This window comes from Brachyhypopomus gauderio, unplaced genomic scaffold (assembly GCF_052324685.1).
Source record: "Brachyhypopomus gauderio isolate BG-103 unplaced genomic scaffold, BGAUD_0.2 sc61, whole genome shotgun sequence".
NCBI classification, from domain to species: Eukaryota; Metazoa; Chordata; class Actinopteri; order Gymnotiformes; family Hypopomidae; genus Brachyhypopomus; species Brachyhypopomus gauderio.
In genome coordinates, this window is record NW_027506882.1 from 800,406 (window position 1) to 813,031 (window position 12,626).

The window sequence follows — 12,626 nt, forward strand, 5'->3', positions numbered from 1 at the left end:
TCGCTTCCCAGATCTCATTCATGTCATTGTCCTGCAGCTTCCTTTCCACCTTTCCATCCTCCTACAGGATGTAGGACTCTTTGGCCTCTTTCAGACGTACCTTGAGTTCCCCCTGCACGCACTTCAGCTCCACCAAGTTTCCATCTTTGAACGCCTTCTTCTTCTGATTGAGGAGGTCATTGATGTCGCTGGTGATCCAAGGTTTGTTATTTGGGAAGCAGCGTACAGTCTTTGTGGGAACAGCTACGTCCATACAGAAGTTCACGTAGTCCGTAACGCAGTGTGTCATTCCCTCAATGTCCTCACCATGTGGATGCAGCAGCACATTCCAAACAGTAGTCTCGAAGCAGTCTTTGAGGTGAAAGACTTTTCGTGTTTCGGTGAAACATGGCACACTACACTCCCTATAGAGCTCCTGGTTCTTCACCAGACCAGCCAGCTCATCGGTTTTGTTAGTCAGCGAGTTGACATTCCCATAACCACTGATGGAACCGAGGATTTGTACCTCAACCGGTTCTCCGTTTTCTTAGCCTTTAGCTTAGCACCGGCTCTGCAGTCCCAATTCTTCCACCTCAGCTCCCCCGGGATTGTTTGGATAATGCCCCCGCGTCCCATGGGACAGAGGCTCAGCAGTTCTGCTACACTCGATATTCCTTGCTGTACACTCCATACTACTATGAAATATATTCTAATATCCTTAGGATATAAATAAGATGCACACTGGGCGTGTGTAAAAGCCTAGAGACAATAAATAAAGTTTAGAGAAACTCGAGAAAAAACACACAAAGACAGAGTTACTAGAAAAGGCAGCCACTCGCGTCGGCGCCGGAAGACATTTATTAATTCTTTTAATAAAGACGGATGGATGGATGGACATGTTCAGCAACAATATTCAGGTAGGCTGTGGTGTTGACACTGCACAATTGGTACTAATCAGTCCCACCAGGATTTTGTGGGCCTTTTTTGTGATTGTTGCGGGTGTTTTTCAAAAAAATTGCGATGGAAGTTGCTGTGTGTTTTTGCTTTTTTGTGAGTACATTGCAATAGGCAGTAAATGTTGTATGGTTTCCTCTATTTAGTAGTCCATTTTAATTATCTATTTACCTATTTATTCAGGGTTGCCAACTTTTCAAGATCGCTTGGTGTGAGATTTGAACCTGGAGGGGGTGGCGAACGTTAATTGTTGACGGGGGGTTAGCGAACGTAAGTTGTTACCCGGGCGGCCTGTAAAATGGACACAAATTGTGTATTATATCGAGATCGATCGCCAGTGGTTGGCGCCAGAGCGAACTAGTAACGCATAGATATGGATCAGAGATAAATTAGATTTTTTTTTCAGCGTGAGAAATCGGATGTGTGGCGTGTGAAGACGGTCAAATGCGTGTGTCTCACGCTCAATGCGTGTGAGTTGGCAACCCAGATTTATTTATTTATGGGTATTATGCTTCTTATAAAACCCCTGGTTTTAATACTTCAAGCAATTATTTTATTTCTCTTACTCTATGTCAGGGATGTCAAAGTCAAAAAACCAAATTTGCTACAAGCCGAGGGCCGGACAGGTTCAATGTTTATTAAAACATATTGAAATGATTGCACATAGCCTATTGAACTGCTACGGCCCCCCCCCCCCCCCCCTTTTAACTTTCTTTCCACTAACCTCTTCTCCGTTTGTGTCGTGTGCTTCGGCGCGCGTGTAAAAACGCTGGCTCTGATTGGCTACCATAACGCTGCCTTAGCCAATCGCTTACTGACATGTTAAGTTAAACAGGTGTTACACCGAGAACCGTGATCTATCGAGATCTGTTACTCCTCACTAGCCTGGGCAGCAGTCCGCTCGCATTACTGTTAGTGTATCAGTAACGCACCGCTGTTAATGACCAGTAACGTCAACGGCGTTGTAACGACAGGAAAAGTAATTAATTATATTATCCCGTTACTGACAAAATGACACCATTATTTTTAAAGGCGTTATTCACAACACTGCTTTTGACACACTGGCACTACAAAAGAATTAAGCAGAATGCAAGTTACGTATGTAAATGCATACCTTTGCGAGCGAAACTGAGATGATGGCATGGGCGGTGCTGTTATGAACACTTTATTCACAATAGCATTCATGAGCCAACGCAAGCTATAAATTCGTCGGGACGCGGCTACACAGTTTGAGTGAAAACTCTGCTTGGGCGATCGAATAGCAACACAGTTTGCTTGAAAGCTCAGTTTGGGCATTTGAACAGCAACACAGTTTGCTTGAAAGCTCGGGTTGTCTGAAAATATTGTGTTGCGTTTGATGGAGCCTTTCATGGGTAAAGGAAGAAATGTAACGACTGACAATTCCTTTACTTCATTGGCACTTGCAAACACCCTTTTGGCAAAAAAAACCACTATTGTTGGTACGATTAATAAAATCAGACGTGAGATTCCCCCATGTACACAGGCACAGTCTGAAAGATTTTCCACCAAGGTGTTGCGGGCTGGAAAAATAACTAACGATTTACCAGGCAAAACCTAAAAAAAATGTATGCATCCTGAGCTCAATGCATCAGACAGTTTCAATTGATAATGGCGCAAAGAAACTGCCTGAAACTGTTTCATATTACAACACGACTAAATGTGGCGTTGATGTTATGGATCAAATGGCACGACTGTATTCGGTGAAGGGAGGCACCCGTCGTTGGCCCGTCGCGGTATTCTACAACCTCCTAGACCTGGCTGCAATAAATGCACATATATTGTTCAAACAGTGCATGAACGTTAACCTGAGCAGACGAAGGTTTATTCTCGAGTTGGTAAAGGAGCTGTGTGCACAGCAGAAAATGGTGAAAGCGACTAGGGCAGTTGCACAAAAGCGAATTTTACCTGAAGCTCCTTGCCCGCCCTCAAAAAGAAAACAATGCCAAGTCGGCAGATGTTCAGGGAACAAAACGTATGACATCTGCCAGACATGTAAGCGACTGGACTGTGGCAAATGTGCAAAGACTGCACCTAAGCTGTGTTTTGAATGTTGAGTTGTGTGAAGCTGACAAACAAATCAAAACAAAGGGAACTTGACTTGAGGTGGGGAACGAAACTTATTCAATATACACTAAAGAGAGACGGGATGCACCCGTTGTTGGCCTGTAGCTGTGTTCTACATCCTCCAAAACCTGGCTGTAATTAATAAATATTGTTCAAACAGTGCATGAACATTAACCACAGCAGTGGAGGTTTATTCTCAAGTTCACAATTCACTACATAAATGGAACTTAATTTGAGGTGGGGAACGAAACTTATGCATTATAAGCTACATGTAAATCACCGAATGGTGATAACACTCGGTGATAACACGGTCGTTAGGACGTGGGATCACACAACTGCTATTCACCAATCAAACACCTCATTTGAAACGGCAACACAATACGGCGAGATAAAAAAGTGAACATTAGAGAGGAGAGAGGCAACTATATTCGTGAAGCCATCTGTATCATTTTAATAATTTTGCGTTTTGTTACGCAAAAGGTACATAGCCTACCTTTTATAATGATATTTTTGTAATTAATTTAGCCTATTTATGCTTTTTGTTCTTTGTCTAACACAAAACATTATAGACATTTATTTGTAGATTTGTTATGTTCACCATAGCATACAATTCACTAACATACACAACTTTTTGACATTAAAACTTGAAATGGCGTAACATTGAGTATACAAATAAACTTGGTCTGTGGGCTTCACTTTGCTACTCTGAGTATCGAACAAGCTTTCTGTGGATGTGGGGGTGGAAGGCTGCAGCGCAGTCTGTAGCATTAGCAAGACAAAAGACGTGAATGCTTCACAGTGGGGGGTGCGGGCCAGTGGGTTAGTGGTGTGGCGAAGAACACAATAATATAGTGAGATATATGCCAACAGAATAACACACAGACAAATAAGCAAACTATTACACTAACCAAGCAAACTATTACACTAACCAAGAAACAAAACTGAAACTATATTTTGCATTTACGTTTTCGCACAAACCAGGAAATGCAGTATGAAACTAAACAAAACTGGCAATGGGGAAGCTACTGAGAACAAGGTCACAAGGCACCGATTTTAAAAGGTTTAGTCACATTAATTTGTTAACATATTGACGTTACGTGCAAATGTTACCATTACGAATATTTAGTTTGGGAGGCTCATTCTTACTTTTGTGCAAAACGCCATCTAGCGTTAATTATGTGTCAGTACCAGCTCCCCTGTGTAAAGACTCAGCGTTTTTTTGACCCCTCGAGGCGTGCTTTAAGTAGGTGAAAACAACACGGCGCTAGTAGGAGGTGGTGAAAGCGGTCAAATGACCGGCCCTCCGTGCTCCTAGGTATAAGTATGTAAATGAGGCACGGCGCATCTAGTGTTAAGACTGACGCTCCGCCTCTGGTATTCCTCCAACAGTACTCCCATTGGGCAGTTGGTCCATCTCCAGGTGTTGGAAATACAACCAAATAAGAATTCAATCAGGTTAATAGAAGAGAAACCCAAAGGCTTCTCAAGGAGCCGTAACACGCCCACCCAAAAGAGCAAATCTGTTTGCCGAAGCAAAACTTCACACTCGAGACAATGCATCTGCGATAACGTTGACGATACCTTTCTTATATTGCACATCCAAATTGAACTCCTGTATAATAAGAAACCATCGGATTAACCTGCGGTTCTGATTAAACATGCGAGATAAAAATATCAAAGGATTATGGTCCGTAAACACAACCACAGGAAAAGAACTGGATCCTACATAAACTTCAAAAAATTGTAAAGCCAAAAGTAAAGCCAAAGCCTCTTTCTCAATAGTGGAGTAGTTAAGCTGGTGTTTATTAAACTTTTTAGAAAAATAACCAACAGGATGATCTATCCCCGTGTCCCCTTCTTGGATCAACACCGCTCCAGCACCCACTCCACTGGCATCTACTTCCATTTTAAAAGGCTTACCAAAATCAGGTGCAGCAAGTACCGGCGTAGAGCATAACAATGATTTAAGGTTATCAAATGCTCTCTGGCATGTATCGGTCCAGACATAATGGACCAATGAACTTAACAACTTGGTAAGGGGTTCCGCTACCGTCAAAAAGTTTTTCAAAATCCTCTATAGTAGCCGATCATTCCCAAGAATCATCGTAATTCACGTCTCGTTAAGGGAACAGGGAACTCAACAATGGCCGGGACCTTTTCTGCTAAAGGCCGAACCTGTCCTTGTCCAAAGCTCTTTCCCAAATAGGTGATGGTTGCTTGAGCAAACTCACATTTCGCCAAATTCAAGGTTAAATTCGCATTTGCTAATCGGTCAAACACCAATTCTAATGATTTCAAATGGATTTTCCAGTCATCCGACCACACAACGACATCATCCAAATACGCAGAACAATTCGAAATACCGCTCAAAACAGAGTTTACCAACCTCTGAAAAGTAGCGCATTCTTCAAGCCAAACGGCATTACCGTATACTGCACAAACGCGTCAGGAGGAACGAACGCTGACATCTCGGAGGCTCTCTCAGTCAAGGGAACTTGCCAGTAACCTTTAAGCAGGTCTAATTTAGTCACAAACGTTGCCGCACCAACATTATCAACACAGTCGTCGATACAAGGCAAGGGGAAAGAATCAGAAATCGTGATCGCATTCAACTTTCGATAATCCGTACAGAGCCGTGGACTGGAGCTTGGAACTGCCAAACCATGTTTCAATAAATAATCAACTTCTTGCTGCATTACATCTCGTTTTGTGGCATTTAACCTGTAAGCATGTTGTTTCAACGGTTTTTCTGAGGTCACCTTAATATCATGACATAAAACGTGTGTCACCAAAAAGAGATGGAAAACTTCTCACTAACGTTATCAAGTCGTCACGTTGAGACAACTCTAAGTGCTTTACCAATTCAGAATTCGTGGCATCTAAAACCAACTTCGACATCACCTCTGAATTTGACAATCTAGCCTCCAAAAGTGCTTTGGACCGCAGGGGCACTTCCTCAATCAACTCATCCACTTCAGAACCCTTCGAATCGACTACAGATGCTATAGCCACACTCATTACACACGTTTGACTTTCACCATTTTCAGCTCTTCGTTCCACAAAGGGTTTCAACCTATTTATATGACATACCCGCGTTTTCTTACGACGATCCGGAGTAATTACAACATAATTGCAATCACTGATTTTCTCCTTTATCACATAAGGGCCAGCAAACCTAGACGACATAAAACCAGAGCTAGGAAAAAGCACCAATACCTTATCACCAGGTACAAATTTTTGACAAACAGCCCTACGATCAAACAAACGTTTCATCTTTTCTTGTGACTTACAAAGCATCTGCTTTGCTAAACAGCATGCACGAAACCACCTCTCTCGAAATGCACTAACAATCTAGTATGTTCTTACCCTCATAATCAGGCCTCCCCTGAAAAGATCCTTTCAAGAGTTTCAACGGTCCTCATACTGAATGACCAAAGACTAACTCCGCAGGACTAAACTGCAACGACTCTTGGGTTGCTTCCTTAGCCACAAACAACGCGACTGCTACGCCTTCGTCCCACTCTTGTTCGTTCTCAAGGCCAACGTAACAACACAGCGATATGCTCAAAAATGCCGAAATACGGCATTCGGTTTCTCTAAATCAGGCATGTCAAACATACGGCCCGCGGGCCGGACCCGGCCCGTTGGATGATTTAATACGGCCCGGCATAAATTTCTGAGTATGTCAAAAAAAAGAAGCGAGTCTCTAGCTCATTTCTATCAAAATTTGTGATTTTTTAAAATGAATACAAATCAAATGCTCTCTCCGATCGCTAGAGGGCAGTAAACATTTGCAACGTGATGTGTCCAAGTAAAAATAAACCGGCAATCTTGCTTCACCATTCACCACTACTAAACAAGTTATCGGTCAACACACCCTTCCCAAAATGGCACTGTCAAAAAAAAGAAAAGTGGACACGGAATGCAGAGTTTTCCAGGAAAAATGGACTGAGAAGTATTTATTCACAGAAGTGAATGCAAAACCAGTGTGCCTGGTATGTAATCAGCAAGTTGCAGTGTTCAAAGAGTTTAATATTCGGCGCCACTATGAGACTCATCACAAAGAAAAGTATGACCACTTGAAAGGACAAATAAGGAAAGATGAGATAAACAAATTGGTTGCTGGTCTGAAGAAACAGCAGTCTACTTTTACATACAGCCGCGATGGGGCTGCTGATGGGGCTGTAAGAGCCAGCTACATTATTGCCAACGAGCTGGTGCAGGCATCCAAGCCATTCTCTGATGGGGAGCTTGTATAAACATGCATGCTGAAGGCTGCAGAAGTCGTGTGTCCTGAAAAGCGACCTGCTTTTGCCAATATTAGTCTAACAAGGAACACTGTCGCAGATCGGGTGACAGAACTCGCAAGTGACTTAAGCCGCCAACTGAAAGAGAAAATCAAGTAATTTATCGCATTTTCAATTGCAATAGATGAGAGCACCGATGTCACAGATATTGCTCAACTGGCCATATTCATTAGAGGTGTTGATGAAACTTTGACCATCACCGAGGAGCTGCTTGAATTTGTGCCCATGAATGACACCACAAAAGCAGATGACATTTTCAGCAAGGTGGGAGCGGACTGGTCTCGTGCCGTGAGCCTGGCTACTGACGGTGCGCCATCAATGGTCGGGAGAAAGGCAGGCGTTGTCACAAAATTTCGTGACAAAGTACAGACTGCAAATGGAGGACAAGAGTTTTGGGCATTTCACTGTATTTTGCATCAGGAGGCGTTATGTTGCAAAACACTGCAAATGGACCATGTTATGAGTGTGGTTGAGACGCAGGTGCAGGCTCGCACAAATTTTGCAGTGGGGAATTTGACATGGTTTGAAATCATGGGGCGGACTCCCTCGCCCTTATAATAATAATAATACATTTTATTTCATAGGCGCCTTTCTGACACTCAAGATCACCTTACAGACAACACAGCAATAAAATAAGAGAACAAACAATTTAAAACAGTTAAAACTAATACAACAGAAGCAAATTCACACTTACATTATGACATTTGGCAGACCAATCAGGTGTTATAGGCTGTCCTAAACAGGTAAGTTTTAAGTGAGGATTTGAATTGATTGAGAGCTTATGTTCCGTAGATCAGATGGCAGAGAATTCCAAAGTCGCGGAGCAGAGCGACTAAAAGCTCTGCTCCCCATGGTGGCAAGACGGGCAGAGGGTATTGTAAGGTGTATAGATGAGGAAGATCTGAGAGAGCGAGAGGGAGTGGCAACAGTGAGAAGATTAGAAAGATAGATTGGAGCAAGATTATGGATGGCCTTGAAAGTGAGAAGAAGGATTTTGTAATCTATGCGAAACTTGACCGGGAGCCAATGAAGCTGTGACAGAACAGGAGTGATATGGTGGAAAAAAGGAGTTCTGGTGATGATATGGGCAGCAGAGTTTTGAACCAGTTGAAGCTTATTGAGAGCTTTGTGTTGTTTTAGTGCCAACGAGGAGAACCTCGGTTTTATCACTGTTTAATTTTAGGAAATTGGCAGAGAACCAGGATTTTATGTCTGTTAAACAATCAGTAAGGGAGATGAGTGAGATGTTGAGAGTGGGTTTACAGGAGAAATAGAGCTGGGTGTCATCCGCATAACAGTGGAAGCTAATGTGGTGTCTACGAAAAATATGGCCAAGGGGAAAAAGGTAAATGATAAAAAGAAGGGGCCCCAAGACGGAGCCCTGAGGCACACCTGAAGCAACAGGAGATGGCTGAGATGTAAATGATTTTAGTTGAATAAACTGTGTGCGACAGGAGAGATATGATTTGAACCAACTTAGGGGAGTCTGAGTGATGCCAATGGAAGAAAGTCTATTGAGGAGGGTGGTGTGACAGATGGTGTCAAATGCTGCACTTAGGTCTAGTAGGATAAGGATGGAGAGTGAGCCGGAGTCAGCTGCCATAAGGAGGTCATTGGTGACTTTTATCATGGCAGTTTCTGTGCTATGGAAAGGGTGGAAACCAGATTGGAACTGTTCATACAGGTTGTTATAATAATAATAATAATAATACATTTTATTTAATGGCGCCTTTCAAGTCACTCAAGGTCACCTTACATCTCACATTAAAATAACAATAAACAGTAAACCCATACAGAGAATATATAAACAATCCACTTTGTAAAAAATACAATAAAATAAACACAGTCAATTAAATTAATAAGCAATTTTAAAAATATGAGTTTTTAAAGCAGATTTAAACTCTGCGATTGAATCCAGCATCCGAATATGATAAGGTAGTGAATTCCAAAGGTTAGGTGCAGCATGAGAGAAAGCCCTAGAACCCACTGTGCTAAGCTTAATGACAGGAAGTGCCAATAAGCGTGCTGATGAAGACCGCAGAGAACGGGGTGGGGTGTATATCTGAAGGAGATCTGCTAAATAGCCAGGAGAGAGGTTATGTAGTGCCTTAAAAGTTAAAAGCAAAATTTTAAACTGAATCCGCTCCAACACAGGAAGCCAGTGCAGCTGAATCAACAGAGGTGTAACATGATCAAAAGATTTTGAGTGTGTAATTATTCGTGCTGCAGAATTCTGAACTAGCTGGAGTCTGTGAATAATCTTTTTAGGAATGCCTACCAAAATTGAATTACAGTAGTCAATGCGCGATGTAACCAGAGCATTAACTAAAACCTCTGCTGAGTATTGTGTTAAAATAGGACGTAGTCTGGAGATATTTCGCAAATGATAAAAGGCAGTCCGAGAGACCTTGCTGATATGATCAGAGAAAGAGAGTGTACTATCTAAAATAACACCAAGACTCTTAACCTGCGTAGAGACAGGTATAGTGATTCCAGCAATGAGAAGAGAACAAGGTGAAACTTTTGAGATAGTGGACTTAGAACCCACAAGAAGTACCTCAGTCTTACTGTTGTTGAATTTTAAGTAGTTCCTTGTCATCCATAAGTGTAGATCATAGATACAGGCAGTAAGTGAATCCAAAGTAAGAACAGAGGCTGATTTGCTGGACACATAGAGCTGTGTATCATCAGCATAACAGTGAAAATGAATCCCATGATATCGAAAAATATTGCCAAGAGGAAGAAGATATATAATAAATAAAAGTGGCCCTAATACTGAACCCTGTGGTACACCGTAACAAACTCTGGAAGTCTCTGATCGAGAATCCTGAATTTGAACAAATTGTTTTCTATCAGCAAGATAGGAGACAAACCATTGATATACAGTGCCACAGAGGCCAATACCAGCCAGCCGATCCAAAAGAAGCTGATGTGATATTGTATCAAAGGCTGAACTGAGGTCGAGAAGAATTAAAATTGAAACCAAGCCTGAATCAGCAGCACGGAGAAGGTCATTAGTGATTTTGACCATAGCTGTCTCTGTACTGTGTTTAGGATGAAAACCTGATTGAAACTGTTCAAAAAGATTATTGTCATCAAGGTAAGCTTGAAGTTGAGCTGCAACTACCTTCTCAAGAATTTTAGAAATAAATGGTAGGTTCGAAATAGGGCGATAATTATTTAAATCATTGGGCTCCAAACCAGGTTTTTTAAAAATTGGTCGAATCATAGCAACTTTCAGTGCAGGCGGAACTATAGCTGCAGTCAAGGAAGAATTAATAATTAAGGTTATCAGAGAAACAATAGAAGGTAAACAAGCTTTAACTAAAGTTGTGGGAATAGGATCCAGGTTGCATGTGGAGTTATTTGATTTTGAAATAAGTTCATAGATGTGACTTTCGGTTGGAAGACAAAAATCACACAGAACAGTTGATGGAGACAGATTCATAACACTCACTAGTGGTGAACTAGACTGCATACCATTATCAGAAATTAGCTGCTTATGGATTTCAGCAATTTTAGAATTAAAAAACTTCAAAAAAACAGAACATTGTTCAGTTGAGTTATTACTGCTCATATTTATATCCGAAGGTTTGAGTAATCTTTTCACTGTGCGGAAAAGAGTTTTAGTGTTCACTGCATTTATGCCGATAATGTTCGCATAATAATTCGTTTTTGCTGTTAAGAGTGCATTCTTACAATGGAGTACATGATCAAAATACATTTGTTTATGAATTAAAAGTCCAGTCTTAGAGTATAGTCTCTCTAGTTGTCGACCTTTTGTTTTTAGCTGATGTAGCTCTGAGGTGTACCATGGAGCACTATGTGTAAATGAAACAACCCGTGTTTTCAACGGAGCTACAGCGTCCAATGCAAGGGATAGACTATTGTTATAATAGTCCAATAGATCAGTAGGTGAGACAGTAGATGGATAAGAGGATTCTGAGCCAATGAAACTTAAAAGATCGTCAGGATTAACATGACGAATGTTGCGATAGGATATTGTACGGTTCACCCTTGATTTACCAGATAATAAGTTGATGTTAAATAACACAACTTTATGGTCCGAAATGGGTAATTCAGTAGAAGTTATATTATATGGTATGATGCCAGAACAACAGACCAAGTCAAGTACATGTCCCTTATTGTGAGTACAAAAATTGATATACTGTGTTAAGCCAAAACAGTCTAACATTGCTTTAAAATCTGTAGTAAGCATAAGATCAGCATCATCGAAATGAACATTAAAATCTCCAGTTAAAATGACATTAGGAGATAATGCACTAAGTGTAGTTAAAACTGTTGAAAGTTCATTGATAAAAGTACTTGATGATTTCGGAGGTCTGTACAGGACGGCTATAATGGTAGGTATAGGTCCACAAAGTTCAAAAGCCAAAAGTTCAAACGAGGACTGTTCAGGTACAGAGACTGGTCTTACTTTCAAACTCTCGCGATAGATCAGCGCAAGACCACCACCTTTACCAGAAGAGCGAGGTTTGCACATATGAACAAATCCAGGTGGAGTTGCTGAGTTGAGGTGGAAATAATCATTCTCTCGCTGCCAGGTTTCCGTCAAACAGAAATAGTCCAGGTTATTGTTCTTGATAAAATCATTAATCAAGAGGGCTTTGTTGGTAATGGACCGAATGTTATAAAGAGCAAACTTAAAACAAGCCGTGTATGCACTCACAAGTGCTCTAGGTATTGGCATTAGCACACCATGATCCACACACCGGTTAGAGCTCCTCTGATGCTGCTGTTGCGAAGACCAAAGTGCACAAATAGTTCCAGGATTTCCACCACTAAAACTGAAATTTCGGCGAGATCCGCGATGAACATATGTTGAACGCCGAAGAACATCACGATGTAATCCGAGTTCAGTTGGAAGTTCATAATTAGCCCGAAGTCGATACAGTTCCTCAGGTGAGTATTTCAGTCGATTTGTAGTGGCAACGGGGGACAGCATTGTAAAAAGTACAATCCAAAACAATTTTAAAGTTTGCCATGTTTTTTGACTGGGATTCAATCAGCAGCAATGATAAAATAAAACAATTATTCAACACCCTGGTGAGCAGCGGCAGCCACAAGCGCCAGCGTTCACTCACTCACTTATATGATAAGTAAGTATGTAGTTGAGATGCTACTATTTTTTCAAAAATTTTGGAAATGAAGGGTAGATTAGAAATTGGTCGTAGATTATTGAAATAAGTTGGATCTGCACCAGGTTTTTTTTAGAATCGGAGTTATTACTGCAGTTTTTAAAGAGGCAGGAACAGTTCCAGTGGAAAGAGAGGAGTGGAC